A 6,063-nucleotide genomic window follows, 5' to 3' on the forward strand; every position below is an offset into this window, starting at 1 on the left:
GCTGGATGAGGATGTTTCCTCAGAGGCCCAGTCCTCTGTTCTTAACGCTACCTCGCTGACGCGGGAAATGGCGAATAGTATGAAAAAAAGAAAAAAAGAAATATATATATATAATCCAGCAAATGTAAAGCTATTTCGTGATCTATAAATCTAAAAATACAGACGACCATTTCTGATTGCTAACACTTTCTTCCTGTCTCTGTCTACCATTCTCCGTATCTGTCTACTACCTCTCCGTCTGTCTATGCATTACCTCTCCTTCTGTCTGTGTGGCTGTGTATCTCTCCCGTAGCCTGTCTGTTACCGTCTATTTCCACTTGTGTACTTGGCGCCAACTGTCTCTTCCTTATTTGTGTATTTCCTGGTAAACAAGGTGTGCGTGTGTGTGCGTGTGTGTGTGTGTGTGTGTGTGTATCTTTCCTGTCTATTTCTAGATTCGTTATCATATCTATATCCTCCCTTCCCCGATCCTTCTCATATAACTGTCTCTAAAGCTATCACTGACTCTTATTCTCTCTCTCTTTACAAGTCTCGTAACGTCTCTTCAACTAACTATATCAGGGTGTATATCAACCATCTCTAAGGGTCTCTTATGTCTCTTAACAGAAGGTCTATGTCTTGTCTCGCTAACCATCTTCTTTTGTGTCTAACATTCAATTACAGCCACGAATCACCACATTCTTTTATTAACGATGTACCTCCAAGGATCTCCTCCTCTGTACGTCTGTCTCTCGAGCAAACCATCTCCCCGACAGTTATTGTCTCTAACTACCTCCACCTCTTGTCTCTTTATCTCTCAATGTCTTCTAATTGTCTCAAAGTTAAATAATCACCTCTGTTCAAGGGTCCCCTCCCCCAATCAATTATATATATATATATATATATATATATATATATATATATATATATATATATATATATATATATATATTATATATATATATTGTAGCAGGAAAAATAAATAAGAACCGCCATTCACGTGCACATCTCGACAGTCACTTGTTTTGGCGGGCTGGGGAGGAGGGGCGCGGGTCAGCTGATTACACACCCAGGGCGCGGAAGAGGCGCGAGAATTAGCGGGAAAGCCTGTGATTTTGGCGGGCAAAGGTGAGAGAGAGAGAGAGAGAGAGAGAGAGAGAGAGAGAGAGAGAGAGAGAGAGAGAGAGAGAGAGAGAGAGAGAGAGAGAGCCGGGCTTATAATACACACCTATGTTACACAGATGCCGCTATACCTTCATTTCTTTTTTTCTAACGAATTTACGAAAAGGAAGGAAGGGAGGAGGCGATCCGTTTTCCCCTATATACTTTTCAAATCGTCAGCAGTTACGCCATTAAATCTAATGCCATGCAGTATGAAAAATTTAGTTGGTATGAGACAAGTACAGAAGAACATCGTAGCATAAATGTAGGGGTAAATAATTAAGATTAAATAGTGTTATTTAGGTAAGGTTAGAGGCGCGGTAATTATGCATTGGGGTTGGGAGAGGGCCTGGGGTAGGGGGGGGGGGGTGTAGGTATGACCACCGGCCAACGGTCGTTAGCCAGCACATCGAACAAGGTCAACATTTATAATACTATAACAACATACTGTGTGACAGCGTCGTGGCATACGCCTCACTTACAATTACGGCACACTTGATCTATCTTAATAATTACGTTAAATCATTCTATTTCCCACGACCTTCAAGTGTATACTGTTTAACAGCTATGCAAACGAGGGATTATTCGGTAATTATCATCTAAGTACGCAGGTAACAGCCACTCACTCATAGATCTAGAATTAAACAATTCTTAACTATAGTTATTTGACTTCCTGACAGCAATTATGAAGCTTAATTACCTGGACGATGGAAGCTGTTCATCTCGGCCCGTGTCACCACCACTCGTCACCTGGTTAACGGCGTACTGGACATGGGAGATACAACACGGAGTCGAAAGTGTGGTTCATTTGTCCTGTATTTACCGTAACGTCAAGCCCGCACCCCTCTACGTCAGCAGAGCCATCTATCGGTGCGACGCCCAACTGAAAATGAGGCAAAAGAAAATGGTAACATACTTCACTACCGAAAACGCTCAAATGAAAAGGTATAACTATAATGTATTTGTCTTAATGTAAGTTAGTATTCACGATTATTCTGGCTGGAACATTACCTATCTATCTATCTATCTATCTATCTATATATATATATATATATATATATATATATATATATATATATATATATATATAGCTTACTCGACATATAGATCCTATAGTACCCTGAAATATAATATATGATAATATATGCACCACTTTAACATGGCTACTGTACCCACGTATATTCTCTCTGTTCCACTCACCTCTGATCTATGTATGTCGAGCCAAAATACCTTTACGCCTTCTGTATTCAAACTCTCGAATGTAAAATCAAAATAAAAAGCGTAAGTAATGAATGAACAACGGAATGTTAATGTACGCCAGTATAACATTATATGTCGTACCTGGACATTACACACACACACACACACACACACACACACACACACACAGAGAAATGTAAAAATTTTTGTACTGATAACGCTGGTGTACATTTATCTCTTGCTGAGTATATGTAATTGTGACAGTTGAGTACTGTACGATGTACATACAAGGTTGCAGTATCTGGCAACTCTGGCATTTTCAATAACTGACGTTTTAGTATTTATCTAACTGTCGTCCATGAGAGCGAGCCTCCTGGTCCGCCATTATCAAGACCCGTTTTTCACCAGACACAAACACTGCATAGAAAACGCTTGGCGGGTGACATTTTCTTAGTGATGTCTTACGTGAAATTAAGGTTTAGGCCCAGAAATAACGATAAATCATTTAATTTCGAAAGTGAATCCTCTTCCGGCATTTATCATTAGAAGCGACAATGGTAGTAATGATAGTCACTTACCCCTGCGTACTCAACCCTTCCTCCTGTATTATAACCTTAATCAATTACCAGCTAACTCCCAGACCGGATAATAAATTCGCTCTTAATTCCATCCAATTCGACTTAGGAGGAGATTCCACCTTTAATTCACCAACCACTGAACCTATGTCCACTCCCATATATATATATATTTCTTTCCCCTGTGGTTTCCACTTATTTCCCTACCTACTTCCAGGTGGATCAAGGTCGCGTGGCACAGATGGCTTCCCTCCTCCAGGTGGATCAAGGTCGCGTGGCACAGATGGCTTCCCTCCTCCAGGTGGATCAAGGTCGCGTGGCACAGATGGCTTCCCTCCTCCAGGTGTGTGGGGGATGTGCCACACAGGAAGCAGCGAGCACCGAGCCTCGCTCGCGTATTTCATTTGCTTCAAAAACGCAAAATTTTACATTCGTGGGAGCTTAGCTTTGCTTGTGTGGGAAATGGTTCACAGCTCTAGACTACCCAATTACCGCTCTATCGCTCTTAATGGCTCGTGTGGGAAATGGTACATAGCTCTAGCCTACCCAATTACCGCTCTATCGCTCTTAATGGCTCGTGTGGGAAATGGTACACAGCTCTAGACTATCTAATGATCGCTCTATCGCTCACTACCCGCTGTGTCGCAAGCCTGTGCAATTTAACGTTCACTGTGTCACACAGATTGCCATGGTGTTTCTACTGTGTGGTTCACCTCTGGTCCTTCCTCCTCACCACTGGCGCATCTCTCGCCGGAAGTCCACGGTATGAGCGAACCATCTGACGAGAATGTGGCACAAATGTCTTTCCTTTCCATACTTCCTTCCCTTTGGCTTTCCCGCTTTTTTCTCTCTCTCTCTCTCTCTCTCTCTCTCTCTCTCTCTCTCTCTCTCTCTCTCTCTCTCTCTCTCTCTCACTGTACTTTTATTTACACACACACACACACACACACACACACACACATTGGCTCGAACTCTGGGTGTGGCAGTCGGCCTACACCCAACCCAGGCGTTCGTTCTCCCCCCCAAGGTCGATAATTGGGTACCTCGCTTAGGCTGTGTGTGTGTGTGTGTGTGTGTGTGTAAATAAAAGTACAGTGAGAGAGAGAGAGAGAGAGAGAGAGAGAGAGAGAGAGAGAGAGAGAGAGAGAGAGAGAGAGAGAGAGAGAGAGAGAGAGAGAGAGAGAGATACCTGACATGTAGCACAACAAAGCCACAGGTATTTCCTCCATACATTAATACTCTCGACACATCACATCTAAAAAGTATTACGACCACGACAACAGACGCTGGAAACGACCTGCGATGACGTCACGCCCACACACACACACACAACTACCATCACGCTCGTAACGACCGTAGCAGACACACGAGATGACAGCACAGAAAGGCAGAGAAAGCGACGAGTCATGGTGGATGGGGTGGGGGGGGGGGGGTGTACAACACGAGTGGCCCCTGGTCTGGCTGAAGAGAAAGAAAACGGGATGTAAGGCGAGTCTTGTGGGGGGGGGGGGGGGGAGGACTGGAAGGACTTTGAGGGGGGGGGGGGTGGTATATACTAAGTAGACTGCGTGTAGGGGATGTCGCCAGGAAGAGGGGGTAGGGGGGTCTACCAGAAGGGGGGAAGGGGAGGGGGAGGGGGTAGACAGTGGTACACTGGGAAGGATAGAAAACGGAAGACGTGGTGGTGGTCCCATCACGAGATCACCTCCTGCAGGAGAGAGAGAGAGAGAGAGAGAGAGAGAGAGAGAGAGAGAGAGAGAGAGAGAGAGAGAGAGAGAGGCAGTAAGGATCCTTGGCTGCTATTCCGATCTGAGATGGAGACAGGGTAGTAAAGCAGTGGGCTCCTCCTCACCCACCGCTCCCTCCGGCTCAACATCATGCACTAGGGGGGAGGACGTTAGCGAAGAGGCGGTGTGTCATGCCGGGCAGTGGGAGGGTGTACTGCAGCGGAGGTTTGATCGGAAAGTGCAAATCAACTTCAGGAAGAGCCAGTGCCAATGGGGATGGTAAGTGCTCAACCCTCATTAGAAAAAAAGGCATAGCCTTCATTTTTTTTTTACATTATTTCGTAATGATTGGTTATTTGGAGAACGTCTGGTCGGGTTCCTGGTATGGTGTGTGATCCCAGGGGAGTGGAAAGACGGGGTGGTATTAAGTGGCAAGCCCCGGAGGTGAAGTGGTGGGGGAGTGGCAGGCGCAGGGTGAAGTGGTGGGGGAGTGGCAGGCGCAGGGTGAAGTGGTGAGGGAGTGGCAGGCCCCGGGGTGAAGTGGTGTAAGTGTCAGTCCCCAGGGTGGTGGTGGTGGAGGAAGTGGCAGACCTCGGGTCAAGTGGTGAAGAAGTGGCAGACTTCGGAGTGAAGTGGTGCGAGTGTCAGAGACCCCCAGGAGTGGGGAGGGGGGGGTGAGTGTCAGGCCCCACGGTGGGGGTGGGGGAGTGTGGCAGACCCCGGAGTTGGAGGGAGGGAGGGAGGGAGGGAGGGAGGGAGGGAGGGAGGGAGGGGGGGTGAAGGGTGGAGTGACATGCTTGAGCTGTCTGGGGGCAGGAGAGGGAGGGAGGGAGGGAGGGAGGGAGGGAGGGAGGGAGGGAGGGAGGGGGGGGTTAGTCCTCCACCGTGAAGTTTCTCACTCCATATTTTTCTTTCGATCTTTTTAAGGTGTATCTTTCTTTTATATATATATATATATATATATATATATATATATATATATATATATATATATATATATATATATATATATCTTGCTACACGAACATAAAACTAATAGAAAATGGATTCACAGATATATGTGTGTGTGTGTGTGTGTGTGTGTGTGTGTGTGTGTGTGTGTGTACGTATATACGTATGAACACCTCGCATGTATCGGCAACATTTACTATAACGTAAAACACATTCACAAAAAATAGTACGAATGTACAAAAAAAATATGGAGAAGGAAACAAGAGTGGAAACTAAAGAGACGGGTGACCCTTGACCCAGGATGAGGGAGGAAAAAAATAAGGTGAAGTGAGGTTACCGGGTCTCGCCCACCGCCCCGCTAATAAAGGCGGAGCACAATGTGGCAACACCGCCACGTTGCCAACTACTCCCTCCGCTCAACGCGTGTCGAGTCAAATATTCTTATTTTTTTTTGTATTTCTTTTGACAAG

At 45.7% G+C, this 6,063-nt stretch overlaps 1 long non-coding RNA gene across 2 annotated transcripts in view; it reads right to left on the bottom strand.

The window, feature by feature from the left end:
• LOC139749608 (uncharacterized) overlaps positions 1 to 6,063 on the bottom strand; it is a 192,302-nt gene that overhangs the window by 26,328 nt on the left and 159,911 nt on the right. For both annotated transcript variants that reach the window (XR_011712998.1, XR_011712997.1), the window contains exon 3: positions 1,841 to 2,023. This is a non-coding gene — a long non-coding RNA (uncharacterized lncRNA). The remainder of the gene's footprint in view (positions 1 to 1,840; positions 2,024 to 6,063) is intronic.

Source organism: Panulirus ornatus, chromosome 7 (assembly GCF_036320965.1).
Source record: "Panulirus ornatus isolate Po-2019 chromosome 7, ASM3632096v1, whole genome shotgun sequence".
Taxonomy (NCBI): domain Eukaryota; kingdom Metazoa; phylum Arthropoda; class Malacostraca; order Decapoda; family Palinuridae; genus Panulirus; species Panulirus ornatus.